Here is a 20,434-nt window from a genome sequence, read left to right on the forward strand (position 1 = left end):
ACTATTTTGAGGAAATAAGCAGGGTGACATGATTATCAAGGGAAGGTGATTACTATAGTTTGGGTAGCAGAGAAAGCCTCTCTGAGGAAGTGTTTTTCAGCTGAGACCTAAAGTAGGAGCAGTTAATGAATTTGTGGAAGTGAAAATCGTACTCTTCATACGTGGACTCTGTTCCACACTTTGAAATCAGCCAGAACAAGCCCAGTTCCTTCGCACAGTTTTAGAGATGACAGCCAGGTCTTCAGTCCCCAGGCTTTTCCACTTCTCTCTGCTGTGCCTCTGCTCCTGGGTGACCCTTCTCTGGACTTCCTTTCAAAGGACCTTCCAGAGACTTTTCTCCTCGTAGCTACCCATAGACCAGGACAGGTTGAGGAGAATAATATGAGGTGCCTGTATTTCTGCCCAAGGGCCTCAAGGAGGCCGGAAACCCAGTCCCTGGAGGAAGAATTCCCTTTTTCCAGTAACTCTTGGGAAAAGACACCTGACCAAACCTCCTGCCTTTGTTAGTCATGCGAAGAAATTCACATCAGAAGAAAGTGTGATTTGAATGAGCCCAGATGTTTCACTTAAAACCACAACCAGGCATAGCATTTAAGCAAATTTTTTTGCAGTCGTTTCTTTTTATGTCATGGAAATGCTCAAAAATGGTCTAGGGAGACAGCATGTCTTAAAAGATGACAATTGCAAATGGCAGCAAATAGCAAACACGATAATAACTTGTCATGTTTAACACAAAATTACAGCAAAGGCAAACTGCTTAGCTGTAAGCAGATGTGGACTAAAAGGCAGATTGCGGACAGCTAAATGCAGGCAGGTCACAAAGCATTTTGGTAAAGCATTATAAAAATACTACCTATGGTAGAACATATACAGTAAATATAATATTTCAAGAAGGATTTAGAAACATGCAAGATTTACTATGTGAGAGTTTTAAAAAAGAGCAATTGATGTCTCAATCAAAGGAGCTAAGAGTTTTGCCAAGTGAAGCAGAATATGATTATGGAGAGGATTTTAAACTAGGATTTATTTTTTTTCCAAAAAGAATGCTATACTTGGCAGCCATCTCCATTCCAGTGCACAGAAGTTAGTAAACTGATGAAATAGCAGGGGATTCTTCTAGAGAGGTTAATTGCTACACCAATTTCTGCTAAGACCATTTGAAAATAAACCCCTCTGTCCTATTGTACTGTCACCTCAAAGAGATTGGGGTTGACAATTAAAAGCTCAACAAGTAAAAGGTGAATCTAGGCATTTTTTTTAAATGTTTTATTATTTGACAGAAAGAGAGACAGTGAGAGAGGGAACAAGCAGGGGGAGTGGGAGAGGGAGAAGCAGGCTTCCTGCTGAGCAGGGAGCCTGATATGGGGCTCAATCCCAGCACCCTGGGATCCTGACCTGTTCCGAAGGCAGATGCTTAACGACTGAGCCACCCAGGCGCCCCTGAATTTAAGCATTTAAGCACAATATTTTCTCACTAAATATGGGTTGAATGAATAAAAGGATAGAGTCTAGAAGTTGCAGTTGCAGGACAGTCTCCTGGACTAGGCTCTGGGAACTCTAAATGTTTTACAATGGCATAAGTATAGATTCTTACACTAGCACGTACACAGATGTGTGTAATTATCTGACATACCTGAGCTGTTGAGTCCTAACTATATGGCCATCATGAATCTGAGAAGTTTGGTCCACACATGGAAGAGACGAGTTTACTTGCCAATGGGGGCACCTGTGGTGAACGGGGGAAGAGCAGCCTGACACTTGACTGCGGTCAGTAGCACGGCTACCATGCCAGACCACCATTGCCTCATCTTGCGAAGGCTGGGACCATGACCTCTTGTGGGCAAGTCCATTATGTGATGTGATGTGATGCAGCAAGTGATTCCAATTGTGACCCTTCTCTAAGCCAGTCCTTACAGACATCACCTGTTTATGAGATATTTGGAAGCAGCGAAAGCAGCATGGGCAGATGCCATTTATTTTTATGCTGTCAGATGGGGAAACTTGATGATGAGACTTATGGAGTTGCTTCCTCAGATCAGGGACTTTTGGGAATTGCAAGACCAAGAAGCCCAACTTGTCAGAGTGCTAGCTATTCACATGGCGATGCTTTCTTACAGTTGTGACAAAACATAGAAATACATTGAACTTGAAATTCAAGAAAAAGAAGCAAGGAGCATGACTATACCTTCAGAAGTGCAATTACTTATTTTAAAACTGGACGGATAACTTTTGAAGAAGGCAATCATCATGCAATTAAATAAAAAATAAATACAAAATTGGATGGATTATGGAACTATTGATGAAAACAGAATTGGAACTTCAGAAGCAGATTGTCAGCTTTGTTGGATTACAGTCACAGTTTTAAAGAAGGAACAAGGACCTAAAAGCCAATCAGGTCCCAACAACAACTTTGTTAATATATTAACCCAAGAACTGGTATTCCTACTGTATGTTAAACTGGCAAACATCCCAATTGCAATGGATCTGCTAAAATGCATTGTTCCTTCACGCTTCCGAAAACCCAAGCAGAGGGTCACTATCAATGCCACAAACCTAGGGTCTGAATTAGGATGTATGTCCCAGCTGAGAACTGGAAATGATTCATTATGTCAAATATCAGCATTCTCATCAATATGTTCAAAGTGGACCAAAGATATAATTGGGCATATACTGTGTGTATGCAGGAAAGAAATGGATTAAACTCTTGTCATTTGGAGGGACTTTAAAAACTTAGTATTACTGTTTTAAATCTCCTATACTTTTGAATAACTAATGAGTTTATCATTATTGTTCTTACCTTTACCCCTTGGGATTTCTAATCCTGTAGCTTACCACCAAAGAAAAAAGTGGGTTTTCTAGCTCTAGGTTATAACATTTGCTGAAAGTGAGCCTTGCCTTAGAATTTACTCCAGCCCCTCTGAGCCCACTTTGTGCTCCCTCAGGCAGAGAGTAAGATCCATCTGTTTGTCTTTAGCCTTGCTCTCACTGGCAGACTGGCTCACATACTGGCAAAGAGATGTGTGTCACTTTGAATTTCCTGGAGAACTTTACCCCAGTCTCATGAGTCCCATGATCTTTGTGACTCAGAGATATATGGCCTATTCTCTTCTATGCTTTCTGGATCCAGGATACTGGGGAATGACATAAATGGCTAGTCATTGGCTGGTTCTGAGAAGACTTCCAAGAATAACTGCCACAGAACTTTTAACAAAACTATGAGTTTTAAAGATCTAGAATGTTGTCTGTCAACCAAGGTCTAGAATGGAGACTACAAACTGGTGGCCAAATCATCCCACAGGCATGTTTTGCTTGGCCAGGCTAGTGTTGGCCTGCAGAGTGTTTAAGAAATATTTAATTAGTTCCCAACATTTAAAAATCAGGAGATTTCACATAAAAATCCAGATTTCTGGCATCACTTGATTTGGTAGCACAAAGTCTGCATTCCTACCTGACAATAATGGGCTATAGCTTTATAGCAGTCGCCCCATCTAGGTGGGGCAAGCCCACTCCAATTCACCATAATTCCTACCACTCCCTACCAGACCTACTTCACTTGTCTCTATAACATGACTGGCTCCAATAGGCTTTGGAGGTTGGGATCTTTACTTTAGAATAACAGTGCGGCTAGCACTTATGCTAAGAACTGTGGCAGAAAACAGGGACAGATTAACATTTCCTGGATTATCATATGGTTAGAGAAAAACAATAACAATAATAAAGCTAATTTATGGATCAGTTAAGGTGCTAATTGTGAGGTATCAAGCACGGAAGTGACCCCTGACCTAAACATACTCCTAATGTGTGGCTATCCATTGAAGTGATGGCCAGGAAGATCAGCCCTGCATGAGACCAACTGAAGAGTGCAACAACTTGTCCAGTTAGACCATGAAGGTGTCTCTAGCATGGAGTTCAGAAACTTATCCATGCATTTTTTGACTCATTCCTTTTTTCAAGAAGTATCTATGAACTGGTTGGGAAGGCCAGAAAAGTTCACCATCCAGATCTCTTTTCAAGTGAATCTTCATGGGAAGCCCCACGGACAACAGCCCCAGATGCTGTTCCTTTAGATCCACTGTGGATCCAGCTTCCCCAAGGTCACTTTCAGCCACTGTCTGAGCATGATGGGGGTTTTGGAACCAGGCCACTCCTGCCCAACCTGGGACTTCTCTAGGAGGCAATCTTTATATGGGTCCCTGCTCTCCCCCTGGAGAGGACTTTCTCAGAACTGCCCTGTGGTCTGAGGCTTTTCCTACCCAATCTTCCTTCCTTCCCTTTCTCCATTCACAGGTGTCAGACCTGTGTCACCAGGCTACTCTTGCTCCCTCCCCTTTATCCTTCATAGGTATTTCCACTCATAAGCTTCTTGCATACCTAATCCTTTCTTGGCTTCTGTCCTCAGAGGACTCAGACTGACACAACTGCCTATTGTGTGTCAGGTACTATGCTAGGTGCTTGGGACATAGAGTGTATAAAACAGACAAGATTCAATTCACTCATAGAGCTTGCGTTAAAGTGATGGTAGATACAACATAAGCAAGGGAATAAATAAATAAATAAATAAATAAAACTATAGAAAGGTTAAAGAATGATGTGTAGATTGATTGAGTGCTCAGGCAAGATCTTCCTTAGGAGATGATGAGTAAGCTGACACCTGGAATGACATTCCAGGCAGACAGAAGAGCAAGTATAAAGGATTGAGACAGGAGTGTCCTTGGCATAGTTGTGAAAAGAAAAAAAGGCCAGTGTGGCTGAAGAATAATCAAAGAGGAAAGACTGGAATGAGCAAGAATGTTGAAGAAATAGTAAGGATCCTGATTTGGGTTTGTAGGACACTGGCAATAAGTAATTTGGAGCAGGTCAGGGAGGAGACCATACTCCATTTCCAAGAACAGATAGAATTAGGTCAAGATAGAACTCTGAAGACTTGTGTCTGCTGCTAAATGTTGCTCTAAAAAGACAAAGGTTTTCATCATATTACACATATAAAACTTTTGGATGCACCTACATTGAGCAAGCTTCGTGGACCATCTTGAGAAACTAAGTACCACACAAATATTACATCTGTACAAAATGCAGGGCTCTAAGCTGTAGATTTACCCTGTGTGTGTGTGTGTGTGTGTGTGTGTGTGTGTGTGTGTGTGTGTGTGTGTAAAACAGTTTATAAGCTTTTTTATAAGCTGAGTACCATTCCTGTGTGCCTTCAGAGTTTAGAGAAGGAAGAGATGACTATGAACTGGAACAAGTCCAAGAGAATTTCTTGGAAGAATGAGAAGTTAGCTTATCAAAATCATTGCCTGCTAGGAAAAGGGTAAAAAGGCAGATAACTTCTTTTGCTAAAACTGGCTGATTTGATTTCCATTTGAAAAAAATAAGGAGTCAACCAACACCCATTGCAAATATGCCACCACTCCACCTGACTCATTGGCCATTAGCAAGGCTATAGGAACTCCTGAACAAATGAGAAAATATGATGAAATTTGGAGAGGAACTCTTGTGCCTAGGTTTAGACAGAAGACGTGCAACTCATTTGGAGAACATTCTTTGTATAATAGCTTCAAGAGTTGTCATTTCTGGCCAATAGCTACTGTTCTTGGTGTGGAGATTCCTAGGAATATGTATCTTGACCAAAGGACCTGGCAGGCTATTGTTAACTTCTGCTCCTGCCACTGCCCAAAGTATAATTTGACTTTTAAGAGAGTTTGCCTTTTCACCTTGCCTCCCACCCCATCAGGGGCAGGGCAGTGAGAAATATCTATGATAGCTCACCAGGCCTTTCCTTTGGAGAATCACTAGCTATCTACACACCCTAGGAAAGTTTCCTGAAATAGAACTGCATTATCTGAGGACTGAAAAGGGTGCTGGAAAAGCTCACTTAGCTATAAGAAAACTGATGAAAGGTCTGGATGGTTTCCCATTGTCTGAGGAACTCAAATTCTCTAAATGGGCCCCAAAATGTCCATCATTCAGCCCTTGCTAAGGCTGAGTCAACATGATGGCAAACAACAACCTGAGCATTGAAGAATCCAATCAATTATCTCCTGAGAGAGTGCCAGCTATTTGAAATAAAAGTTGGATTTTTAAATTTCTGTCTGAATATTTTTAATTTTTGTTGACATGTAATAAACATACAGAAAATTACACATATTGTGACAAGATCATAAACTTTTTTTTCAGATCAATAAACTTTTAAAAAGTGAGTATAACTGTATAACCAGATCAAGAACCAGATATTACCAGCACCCCAGAAGTCCCCCTGTTGCTCCCTTTTTGCAGAGGATGGTCACTATCCTGTATTCTAAGCTAACTTTGCTTGTTTTGCATTTTATCTAAATTGAATACCATGGACATTCCTGATCTCAAGGGAAAAAAAAATTTTAGCATTTCACTATTTAATACAATATATCATGTGATTTACATATCAAATTAAAGTTCCCTTTTCTTTTTACTTTGCTATGAATTTTCATCATGAATAGATGTTGCATTTTGTCAATTTCTTTTATTCTATTGAGGTGATCTTTTTTCTGCCTTTTTTCTAATGTAGTGAATTACATTATTTGATTTTCCTAATGTTAAGTCAACCTTCCAAAACTAGAATAAAATCTATTGGCCATATTACATTATTCTTTTTATATATCACTGGTTTCAATTTTCTAGCATTTTATTTAAAAGTTTTTGCATTTATGTTTCTGAGTTGTCTATAATTTTAATAACAAATTTCATTTTTTAAATAGATCCTAACTTACACTATGCAGAGTTTCTTTAATTCTTTTGTCAGTTGTAATAAGTAATTTATTTGAGGAATTTGTACATTTTATTCAAATTACCAAATGTGTTGGGTTAAAGTTTATCACAATACCCTCTTTCTATCATTTGATGACTCTAGGATCTGTAGTAATGTTCTCCATTTTAATGCTGATATTAACCATTTATTTCTATTTCCTGGTTAATTTTGCTAGGAGTTTATCAATTTTATAGATCTTTTCAGGGAACTAACTTTTGGTTTTGCTGATTTTCTCTATCATATGTGTGTGGGTTTTTTAAATTTTTCATTGATTTGTCTTTTTTATTATTTATTTCTATATACGCTTCTTAAGTTTGATTTGATGGACTCTTTACTCCTCTTTACTCATTTCTTGAGATGGAAATTTTTTTTTAAAGATTTCATTTATTTTTTTGTCAGAGAGAAAGAGAGAGAGAGAGCAGGGGGAGTGGCAGGCAGAGGGAGAAGCAGGCTCCCCACTGAGCAAGGAGCCTGATGTGGGGCTCAATCCCAGAACCCTGGGTTCATGACCTGGGCCAAGGCAGCCACTTAACTGACTGAGCCACGCAGGTACCCCAAGATGGAAATTTAAACCACTAATATCATGACTCTTCATTTTTCTCCATTTAGAAGTATAAATTATCCTCCTTCTAAGTAGTGCTTTAACTGCATGCCACAAGTTTTGATATGTCATGTCTTTATCATCATTCAGTTCAAAACATTTTAATTTTCAATTTGATTTCTTCTTTGATACATGGATTATTTATAAATCTATTTTTTAATTTCTAGGTAATTAAATTTTTTCTAATCATCTTTTTGTTACTAATTTTTTTCTTGATTCCACTGTGATCAGAGAACACATTCTATGTAATCTTAGTCATTTGAAATTTATTGAGACTCACTTAATGGCCTAACATACAGTTAATTTTGGTTAGTATTTTATATACACCTGCAAAGAATGTCATTTTGGGGTGCAGTGTTCCATATTTATCAAATAATCCCAGTTTGTTAGTTGTGTTCAGATTTTTTATATCATTCTTAGTTTTTTGGTTGCTTGTTCTATCAGCTATTGACTTAAGTTTCTTAAAGTCGCCCACTATGATTATGATTTATTTATTTTTCAGTTAGTTTTGCCAATTTTAAAAAATATTTTTAAGATTAATGGAGTGCAATCAAATTTAGGGATATGATATCTTTGAAATGAATTGAACTCTTTATTCTTAGAAAATACCACTTTAATGGGGTGCCTGGGTGGCTCAGTCAGTTAAGCATCTGCCTTCAGCTCAGGTCACGATCCCAGGGACCTGGGATCCAGCCCCATGTCGGACTCCCTGCTCACGGGGAACCTGCTTCTCCCTCTCCTCCCTGCTTGTGCTCTCTCTCTCTCTCTCAAATAAATAAAATCGTAAAGGAAGGAAGGAAGGAAGGAAGGAAGGAAGGAAGGAAGGAAGGAAGGAAGGAAGGGAGAAGGAAGGAAAGAAGGAAGGAAGAAAATGCCACTTTAAAGAGTACCTGGATGGTTCATTTGGTAGAGCGTGGAACTCTTGATCTCAGGGTTGTTAGTTCAAGTTCCACATTGGGTATAGAGCCTACTTTAAAAAAAATGCCTCTCTAAAATATCCAACGAATTTTTAAAATAAATTCCAATGATCTATGCATATCTGTACATACTAATATGTATAAATAGACAGAGATGTGCATGTGGATAGAGAGATAGAGACAGAGGTCCTATTGGTTTTGTTTCTCTGGAACTGACTGATATACCAGCATTTTATGCATCACCAAAACTCAGAAAATATTCTTTGAGGAAAAATAGTCATGTATTTAAAGCTTCTAATTTTTAATTTGTTATTCCAATTTTATAAGACCACTAAAATCTTTATTGGTTTCTGTTTTTCTCAGCAAAGATTCACTCCCATTTATTTTCATGACTCCCTGGGCTTTCATAGGCAACTCCTAATATTTGTACTGTCCTCTGCCTGGCGAATGACTGAGCCTCGAAACTAGGACTTCAGGCTCGCCTGGGTGGCTCAGTCGTTAAGTGTCTGCCTTCAGCTCAGGTCATGATCCCAGGGTCCTGGGTTTGAGCCCCGCATTGGGTTCCCTGCTCAGCTGGGAGCCTGCTTCTCCCTCTCCCACTCCCCCTGCTTGTGTTCCCTCTCTCACTCTGTCTCTCTCTGTCAAAGAAATAAATAAAATCTTTAAAAAACCCAGAAAAAAACCCAAAAAATACCTAGGACTTCAGATTTTTCTTAACTATTCATCTATACAGCCACTTCCCATAGATACTTGTTGAGCTTCTGTTATGTCACAAAACTGACCTTCCTGCTGTCAAGGAGTTTTTAGTTTCTATTAGAACAATTAAATCCCAAAACAAGGACCCATGTTTGGTGATAAAGTTTTTACCTATACACATTGAAATGAAATAAAGATAACAATGTACATGTCGGTATAAAAGAATCAATTTTTCTTCTCTTTAGAGAAACTTTATCCTGAGATTATACCCTCAATATTTTTAATGCTAAATATCTTTTCTTGCTTCTCCTTCCAGAAATCATGTAGTAGCTTATGACAGCTTCAACAATCAGAAAAAAAATACACTTTTAAAATTATTTTTTAAAGTCTTAGCTGTAGAAGTAATAAAGACTAGTTGAACTAAAATTCAAGAGAGTAGAGAGCATTTCCTAGATGGCCCATTGATCATGCATATGAACTCACAATTGGTCTTCACCTGGGAGCAAATCATGGAAACATATGGAGCATTCAGATATTCTGAATATGTCTGTACATTTTTAGCACAGCCTGAGTGTGAGAGAGCAATGGGAGATGAGGCCGGAAAAGGGATAGATGTGGCTAGGGGAAGTACAGATGCCAAATTCACTCATCTGCTATGAAATGTTTCCTGTGGTAAAGGAGAGCCATTGAGGAATTTTCAATAGGTAAGTGACACCAATACCATTTATACCTATTGTGTCTGATATGTTATTTAAATTATTAATATACTCTTTTTTCCCAGTTTACTGGGGTATGCATCTCTTTCCAAATTTATTTTCAATTACTTCTGGTTGATGGTAGGAATATTTACACTAAGAGATTGGCATTCACTACAGATCTGGCTTTTTTTTCTTCTGGAGAGCAAGTGGTTAAATATTTACCTGCAAGCACCATAGCTGGGACCATAGAGGACTGGGGTATGCAGTTTTGCTAGGGACCATGATAAAATACAGAAAGACCTATACACTCTGGAACCTCTAATTAGGGTCAGCAAATCTAAATGACCACCAATGTGGAGGGGAGTTGCTTGGGACTAAATCCTTGGTTCCATCAATCTCATCCAATCAAGGATGTAAGGTGTTGATGTTTTTTCTTCTCTTTACTTCTTAACCTGTCAGAAGGATAATCATCCTAAAGAAACGGGATAAATTTGAGAGAACAGCCATTCCTCTGCATCACCAACTCTGAACAGCTATAGTGAAATATCTAACCTCAGTAGGGCCAGGGAGAGTGCTATGATATCTGACAATTGATGGACCTAGGTTTCAATGCCAGAAGAAGCTGCTTTATCCGCTGGAACAATAAAAAAGTTCATCAGAGTAAGATGCTGATTGGTGGTAATCATTGGGGAAAAAATAAGCAAAATGATCTCATTTCTATACCAAAGTAGTTGACATGTCCTGTAACTGAAGAGAAATAAGCTTTGTAATTTAGAACTGTAATCACCCAGAATTCAAGATTATCCAAGTAAACTAAGTTAGAATACAACATCAGAATTGCTAACAGTCTACCTGGTTGTTTGTTTGTTTGTTTGTTGGGTTTGGTTTTTTGTTGTTTTGTTTTTTTTTTTTACTTGCAGTGAAGCTTCAATAATATCTTTACTCCCCTCCCCAAAGTTTTGGAGGACATTGGACATTTCTCTATACAAGCAGATTGGGTTATTTAATCAAGTGATGGGCATTTTTGAAATAGGAAATCCAGCTTGTATCTATAGGAATCCCCATATCTTGGTGGGCAAAAAATAAACATTATGTGTCTGATACTTTTATTTTGGTGCTGAGTTATTTGAAATAATCTTTCATAGCCATTTGTTTGAAATGCTTTGTCTCATCATAGATATTCAGCACCCATTTTTTAAAAGAAGGATTTTTAAAAATATAACATCAATACTCTAATAGGGATTTTGAGAAATGAATATTTACCAAGAGGAAGTTACATTACCCAATGAGCTGAACTGATTTCCCCAAAGGGTGTTCTCTCCCACTCCTAGGTCTCTTTGTACCATAATTATACCACCATAAATTGTTCCAAATGTTTATTTGTATTTTTTTCTGGATTTTTAGCAACTAAATGAAAAGAGAAAGTAAAATCCATTTAATCTGCAAATATCTAGGACTGAGAGTCCAGTTTTGTGAATTCTCTCTATATCCATTGTCTCCAGGCCTATACATATTTGCTGGTCAATATCAGTTCCAAAGGGGGAACTTGCTACGAGAGAAGAAAAGAAAATTAATTTTTTTTCTTTCTGTTGTAACAATTTACTAGCTTTGATAAATGTTTGGTGGGAAAAAGAGTTCAAAAGTTGTGGTTAAATTGAGTTTTAAGAAGTAATCTACTGATTTTCTTTACCCACGCTATCCTGTCTTATCACAAATCACTCACAGTAGCAGAAAGTTAGTGGACACACAATTACAATGAATATGTATTTTGTAGACTCAATTGGCTAGTTATTTGTCATTTCACCAAATATTAACAAGGACACTGTTGAGATGGTATTATTACCCCCATATTACATTTGAGGAAATTGAGGCTCAGAAAGGTAACATGACTTGAACAAGGTCAGAGAGTAAATGGCAGTCTGGTTTATTCTCAAGTGCCCCAGTTTCAAGTCCAATGGTTTTCCCACTATACCAGAGCCATCTTGATATTCTGCCTTGGTTTCATATTAATTATACTACTGGTCATGGTAAGAATATTAATGAATACAATTACCAATGATTTAGTAAGGGAATGATTTTAAAAGCTTAAGTTTATTAGAAATGGCCAATTTAGTTTTATAAGGGATAGGTCATACTGAAATAAATGACTACATTTTTCTAGGATATAGTTTCCATAGTGACCACGGAAAGACTGACATTATATACTTGAAATTCCAGAATGGTTTTGGTAACATCTCAGAGATCATTAGCTCAGATCTTGGACTGAGGGTAAAGTACCTTGTTAGGTAGAAACCAAACTCAAAACAGCAACTTTTGAAAGGACAGATTTTTCTAGCTGGAAAGGAGGCAGAAGTAGAGCATCTATGGTCAGATTGGGTGTTCTATTTGTGATTTATAGGAACATTTAGAATTGTAAATGTGATGTTCCTGGTGTGTTGACAATATATCAATTAGGAGAAAAGTCATTTAGCCAAAATTAAAAAATCTGTTCATTTTAGCATACCACAAATAATCGTTACAATTAATCTAAATTATTTTGCAAGAGATAATGGGCCACTTGGCTAGATAAGTATCTGGATGTAGAGACCAGCTCAGAGTAATCCCCAAAGAAAGAAAGTACACGAGCCCTCTCAAGTCAATTGTTTTTTGTTTTGTTTTGTTAGTAAGAGAGGTATAAATAATAAATATATAAGGAATGAAAATAAGATTGTCAAAATTAATAGGAATACATGCAACTGGAAGTCAAAAGAAACACTTAAATTATCCTCTAGTTTTCAATCCATGGTTAACCATTCTCTACTGACTTCAAAACCTTGCATTAACTAATTGACTAACTGAACCATGACCTGTCATCCCCATACTGCACTCTTGTTCTCTATCTCTCTCATCTCTTTTAACCCTTTTCCCACACAAGCTTTCAAGCTTATCTCCATGCTTTTTGTATAGCCATAAAATATCTCTTCTTTCTGCCATTTTCAATCTCTTCCTATTTGATGCCCAAGCTCAAAGCCTAATCCTATAAATAAATAAATGATTGAACGAATGGAAAAAAAAAAAAAAAAACAACAGTCTATCTCTTCCAGTCTTCAGGGTCAACCAGACCTTTATGAATGATCTTTTCGTGTCCTGTGCCTTCAACTGTTCCCTGCCCCATTTTCATTGTCTTAATTTCTATTTGTTTGTATGCTATATTATGGTTATTCAACTACTTTTATGAGTAATGCTAGACATCTCTGTAAAGCTAAAGAGTCCTAGAAAACAAGGACGATGCATCACATTTCCTTTATACCCACGGGCCACATTTAGCCCTCTACCTGTTTTTATTCTATTTATTTGTTATATGTAGTCTTTATTGTGAGATTATTTTTCTTGTGATGTCTTTGTTGAACCTTGGCATCATGATAATTCTGACTTCATGGCCTGAGTTAGAAAATGTTTCCTGCTATTCTATTTTCGGGAAGAGTTTGAAAATATTCTTGTTCATTCATTTTTGAATTATTGGTAGAATTCATCTGTGAACCATCTAGTCCTGGGCTTTTCTTTATTGGGCATCCATATATTTTTGTATGGCTTGTGAGTTAAGATATATGTTACACTTCTAAATGGTTGAAAAAGACCAAAAGAAAAATAATATTTCAAGATATGTGAACATTATGTGGAATTCCAATTTTAGTGTCCACAAAATTTTATTGGACCACAGTCATGTTCATTAATTTATGTATTGTCTGTGACTTCTTTCACACTACAATGGCAGAACCAAACAGTTGCCACAAAACCCAAAAAACTAATATGTACGTAGTTTCCACAAATGCCAAAGACCAGACAGGAAATTTTGCATATGGTACTATTTCTAATCCTAACAAAGCAAGATATTATATCCAAAGTTTTATGGTTGAGGAAAGAGATGCAGAGAGCCTGGTAACTTGCTCATGTCACATAGGGGGTAAGCAGTGGACTTGGAATCTTATCAGTGCTGCCTGACTTGACTTCTTTATACTACGCTGTCTCCCAAAGGGCATTATTGAAGGACTCCACTTCTGCTCAAGACCCCTTTTTTCATCCCTGATACCTTGAAGATTATGAACAAATTCTAAATACATATATTGATATTAAGGAAGATAGATTAGTTGCCTAACATTGGAATCAACATAGCATTAGTTTTATTCCTAGTAATTATTCTACAGAGGGGTGATCTGCAGCTTGTCAACCCCCTGCAGGCTTCACATAATCAGAGCTTTCCAAAGAAACAGAACTTTTTTACACAGAGTTTCTCTATATAATAAAAACCCCTAAAAGCCCCAAGATCTTAAAGTATCTTCTTATTCCTAGAGTAAAGATTAAAATATACTCAGCCTAATTACAGTATCTTTTTTCCTAATTGTATGTAGTTTTAATGTTAATACTCTTAGCATAAATGTCAATTTAAAAAAAACGGTGTTTTTTAATCAAAGCATCTCATTCCTTATCTGGCCTATGTTGAGAAGAGTTAATGGGTCAGGATGTAAGACTAGGATCTAATTCTAGGTCTTGCTGCTAACATCATGTTCAACTAATCAACTACATTGTGTATAAATAGTCAAGATAATGCATCAACAAAACGTTGTAGTAAAGATGAGATCATCCACTGGTGGAAATATACCTCCAATTCATCTTGGCTTTAGTAGAAGATGACTGTGGCCCAGTTTTTACTTCCATGCCCAAGAATATAAAATCTTTTGTCATTCCACTTCTCAGTCCACACTTCAGTTTGGTCATTGTGGATACTTGGGAGAGTGACCAAATGTCTAGCAACCTAAACTGGAAAAAGAGTCTGACATTACAGTATGTTTCCATTTGAATATACCCTTGTAGTATGGGACTGCTAGAGAAAGTCATCATGACACTGGAAAGAATCACACTAGTATCCTGGAAAAAAAAAAAAAACCTGGCACATTCTGCTAATACTGTGTCTCATTTAATGACTGATGTTCAGTTATCTTTGGTTTTTCATATGAGTTTTTTATCTTATACACCTCCTAAGTTAAATTATATGTTAGCAATTTATTCTAATTGCTTACTCTTATATCCATTATATTAGATGAGAAAATATTCTAGCTTAGATCTCTTTGATCTTACTCTTAATACATAAGAAAGTGAGCACTGTGTTCATAAGGAGACTCTCATCCCAAATCCTTTACATTTTTCATGTGAACTTTGGCATTTTATCATTCCAGCCAAATCAATTTAAAGCTCCCCACTCACAAAAACATGCCATTTTAATAGTAGAAAAAATTGAGAAATAAAGCATCTATTCTTGAATCTTTTTCATGTATGTACTCATAAGTTTTGATCTGCTTTTCTTTATTGCGAAAATAATAGATCCTGAAACCTTATCCAATATTCTCTCCTTAGAAATAGTTTTTCTCTAAAATTCCAAGGTAACTAACTAATTCAGTATCCCATTTATATTGCTCAGGCTTTATTTCTCTCCCTATGCTATTTATTAAGCCAAAAGATAGTTTCATTCTCTGAGAGAAAAAAATATTTGAGAAAGTTCACCCTGATGGTTTTCAAGTACCATTGTTGCCAAAAAACAGAGGTGAAAAGCTGTGGTCAAAATCTCCAAACTAAATGGCCATTTAATTCTCAACTCCCCCACCAAGCTTCTGAAACTACATATTCAGAGATACTCTAGGAAAATTCACTTCAGATGGGAGCTTCATTCCCAAATCTTTCTCTGGCTTCCTACCATGTGAGATTCTCAAGGACCACTCTTGTTTCTTCAGCACCTGGCCTAGAGCAGAGGCAAAACAAAGAGGTCTATTCCAGCTTTCCTATTCTTTGGGTCCATACTAACTCTGCCTGGACTTCCAAACTGAAAGCATCTTCCTGCTCTGGCATCATCTTGCCACAACTTCATCATGAAATGGAAAAGAGAGCACAGAGGAAAGAAAGGTAAAAGATATATGCTGCCCTCATTTATTTTTATTTAAAAGCCTTTTATTCTTCCTCTAAAATTCCATTCCTGACAATATTTAGGAACCACTAAGGACCCCATTCATCCTTGAACTTCTTCCTCTTTCTGTTACCATGCATGTGCCAGGCACTGTACTAGGCATGGATATAACAATGGACAAGGCAGCAGAGTTTGAGCCCTCACAAGGCTCTGTACCTGCTCTAGGCTCCCACATTAATCCATATTCTCTTTAATTGTTTGAAAGTATGATTATTGTGCTTCTAGCTCAAAAGGTAGCTGGAGTAAGTTTTAAAATTAAAATAAACAGTAACATAATAAGCTAGGTACAAAGCACATTCAAACATTTCTCTTTACTCAACACATTCTGATGAACACCTTCCATGCCCAAGCACTGTCACATGCACTGTGGACATGACACATGTCTGCACTGTGTCAAATAGCCCATTCTTTGGTGAGAGGAGACGGATGCTGTGAAAGTACACAAGTAAATGAATAACTATCATACATTCAGAGAATGATACAGTCTGTGAAAGAAATTAAAGTGCATCGTGAGTCTGATGGAATAGGATGGAGCAAGCAGAAAGGTGTACATTAGTCAGGGTGGTAGAGGAAGATCTTCCTGAGGAGAGGGTTCCTGGACTGGAAGAGACACCTGAGCAAAGATCTGGGGTAAGAATGTTCTGGAAATAGGGAACAGTCACAGTAAAAGTCTTGAGCCAGGAACAAGCTGGCATGTTCTAGGAATAGAAGCAACCACTGCCTGATGAGTAAGTGGGTGGGCTGTAGGTATAAGATGAGGTTGGGGGTAACAGGGGCTGGATCATGCAGGACCTGGTAGGTTAAGACATGGACTTTGGATTTTACTCTAGCGAGGTGGAAACATCTTGAAAGGTTTTAAGTAAGGGGGTGTGGTGATCTGATTGATGTGTTTAAAACATCCCGCTGTCTGCTATGTTGCTTTGTGGGCAATGAACATTAGGGAGGCAAGCACAGAAGCAAGGAGATTGGCAGGTCCAACACAGCATATGATGCCTCTAAAGTTTAATATGGCGACTGTCCTCAGGCAGTGAAAAAGAACTGTGCCGAGTATGTATGGGTAGAGGTGCCCAAACCCAGGTCTAGAGGTAGAGGGCCTTAGCCTACTACAGGGTGCCTGGACACAGCCATGAAGAACGCTCCTCCCCGAAAACGACATTGTGTAAAGAGGAGGGCAGCTGACCTTCAAATGAGACAAGCTGTGTTGGAATCCCAGATCTGTCTGGTCACCTCTCCGGCTTTAGATTTTTCCTCTGTGAAGTGGAACTTAAGGGGCCCATCTCTCAGGCAAATTCCCATCAGATGGGGGTCTGAGGTGAGGCAACATAGGCAGAAGCACTTAGGGAATGTTAACTTCCCTTCTTCCTGGGGGTGGCGCATTTCAGGGAGGTGGAGCAGGGAATAATTCCTATCCTCTGCATCCCAAATTAGAATGGCCTGTGTTTAGAAAGGACCCTATGCTTACCACTCTCCTGTAAGATGCATTATAGTAATGTGACCGGGAAGCTAGGAGGGCCACTTCAAACTGCTTTATTCAGTCAACGAGAAACTTGAACTGAAAATGGGGGGGGGGTGTGTGGAAAAAGTCAAGAAAAGCAGTCATGGAGAAGGTTTGCCCAACTGCATGGCAAACTGAACTTCTATGTCACACCTCCTCTGAGACAAAGCCATGAGGACTAAGGTTTGCATACTTTGACACCGTTTCAAAGTGCATTCCCTTCTGTAGCACACTATGGGAATGTGATTTGGATGGTGAAACAGGTTTGGAGAGTTTGGATCTCCTTGCAAAATAAAAGGGCCAAAATGGAGGTTGGAGTAATAACTTTCACCTGACAGCCAGTGTTGGGGTTCACTTGGGTAAATGGTTTTCTAATTGACAGTTTTAGGCCCTGGCAACTGCAATAGAAATAGAGTCCAAATCCTTTTGAGGGCCTATAACTCCAAAAGCTGTGTTAATGCGATAGATTAAATGTACCAAAGCTGAGGCAGCCCAGCGGCAGACCCGGTGCTGGGGATTGCCTTTTCCTGGTTTCACAACTGTTTGTTTTGATTGCTTTAAGTGTTGCAAAGCCCCATTGCCTTCCTTTCCAATTTCTGGACCACCTCTACCCGTACTGCTGGTTCATTTGAACTTCTTTTCAACTTTTGCTTCCTTAGAAAGCCTCTGCTGATCATGTGGTCAAAGATTTTGGGTGTTAAATTTGGCTACCCAGAACAGCCATATTGTCCAGGATTCTCCTTTTTCCATGATTTCCAGAACTTGTTCACACACATTGCATCTGTAGTAGTCAGTTTATGCTGTCTAACAGCCTCAAAAATCTCAGCACCTCATGGGTTGGTAGGTGGTAGACCATGTTTCCTCTAATTTAATCTGAGCTCAGCTGGTTAAGTGGCTGTGCTTTGGGGTGTGAGTTTGCTGGGTTGATTCCAGTCTCAGAACTGGGTTCAGGAATGCCTGAATGTCTTTTTTCATGTGTGGGAACAGCAACTACCCGGGGTCTGTCCTCATGGCAAATGGAAGCAGCTTAAGAGGGCAAACCAAGGCAAGTCATATGGCCAAACCCAAAGTCAAGGAGGAGGGAAATGTACTCTTCCTCTAGTGGGAGGAAGGAAAGTCACATGGCAAAGGGTCTGGATGTATAAATATAACATGGGGATGTTTGAAGAGCTGGTGACCAGTGAGCCAATCTACTGCAACCTTCTTCTCCAAGTCCTGGTCCTCCTCCTGGTCTTGGATAGAACCAAGGACTCACAATGAATGCTCATTCCATGTAGAGTGAAGCCTCTTGGGGAGATCATTTCACTTCTGAGGGCACCATTGTGGTACTGCAAAACTAAAGCATTGAGCCCAGTGGACTCTAAGGTTCAAACATTCTATGGATCTGTATGTTCAGAATATACGTTCTTAAAGGGAGAATTCCTAAAATATTTTCTTGGGCCAAAGAAGGAAACTGCTAAATGGTGCTAAGAGTTGGAAAGTCACTTAGGAGAAGTGTAGAGATTTCCTGTTATGTTTTACTTACTAAATTTGTCCCAAACTCTGATTATTTGTCAGAATCATAAAGAGGAAGAAGGAAACACATATATTAAGGCCTACTCTGGTCTCAAGCTGCACCAGGCACTGAGGATATAACATTAAACAAATAGACAAATTCTGTGACTGCATGGAGCTCACTGTCATCTCAAATGTCAGTTTGCCTGGGCTGGGTTCACTTCACCACACATCAACTCCAATTTCATTTTTTCCCAAGTTGCTCAGAATGAATTCATTGCATTCATACATTTCTATAATCTATCGTTTTATCCTGTGATCTGTTTGGGGTTTGATGCTAAGTTTTTAATATTGTCCAACCATCACCTGAGAAAAAGAGAGGATGAACCATACTATAAATGTTGGGGAGCCATACCCACAAACTATGTCCCCAGGGAGTTCATGGGCCTGTAGCTCTGGTGTTAATAGCAGTTGTTCAAATTGATCAGAGAAATACAGACACTACGATGTCTATCTACCTGGTTGGTGATTTCCCTTAAGAATGTACAGAAATATTTAACGAGAGAAATGGAGCTAGAGTCCTTACAGCTGCTTTGAGAAATTCTGAAGACAAGGCAAATCAGCAGGGAAGAGAAGAAGGAGGGGATAGAAGAATGATTAAAATATCAAAAGGGAAATCAGTAAATTTGAAACCCCAGACCTGGAAACCGTTAGAAGTCAGCTGGTAACTGTCAAGAATCAATTTAAGAAATATGTAATTTTTAATAACTCAGAAATAAAGTATGCTGTTAGTATGCTAGGAATTGAGGTAGGGGGTGAAAAGAAGTGAGGAGAAATATGGTCTGTTAGCGATTTTTACAGATGCCAGAGCCAGCTTAAGGGGGGTCACTCTCACCTTCTCAGCACTCCGCTCTGTGTTTCAGCCTCAGTGCAGCACATACCAGCCTGGCATCCCCCAGGGCACATCCAGCATTTCTACTGTTCAGCTAGTTTAAGAGACATCATATCCAGGATTCCTCGGTGTTATCAATCCACACATGGCTGTCTTTGCCACAATCATCTTCCCCAAATAAATTGGGGCTACAGGAAATTTTTTATTAAAGAGCCCTTAGTTTTTAAATAAATAAATATTTACCTTTCCATTATTTAGATACCAAATTAATATCTTTAAATATTGAAAGCTTTCAAGGGCAACTCAAAAGTAGCTTAAGCAAGGATTTTCCCATGTGGTAGGTTTTGGTAGATCTTAGCAACAAGAATGTGTAGCCAAATTGGAAACCATCTTTTCTAAGGAATTGAAGATGAGTACCTTGAAGATCACTTCAGAGATGGACATTCCTCCAAAGGAAGAAAGAATGAAAACTATCTGACACACAAGCAGACAAGAGGATCCCTGGAAAGATTAGATGAGCATTTCCAAAGTGTGCTGTATGGAATATTAATCTGAATAGGAATATTAGTTTAATAGACATTTCATTTAAAAACAACAACAACAAGCAAACAAAATGGGTCCCGGCATCAAATAAATTTGCAAAGCTAAACAGATTCCTCTCCTGCAGGACTTTTCAGATCCTGTATGGGATCTGAACAGGATTGTGAATCTCAGAATTTATGAATGGGATGGGACTTACTTTTGTATTGTTGAGAAGTTATTTCACCGTGGACCATTTTCTTGTTGATCATCTGCCAAATTGGAGTATCAGTTGGCTTTTTTTCTCTAACTCAGCAGGTGTCAATATCTTAAATGCATTGAAATA

The sequence above is a fragment of the Zalophus californianus genome, chromosome 4 (assembly GCF_009762305.2).
Source record: "Zalophus californianus isolate mZalCal1 chromosome 4, mZalCal1.pri.v2, whole genome shotgun sequence".
NCBI lineage: Eukaryota > Metazoa > Chordata > Mammalia > Carnivora > Otariidae > Zalophus > Zalophus californianus.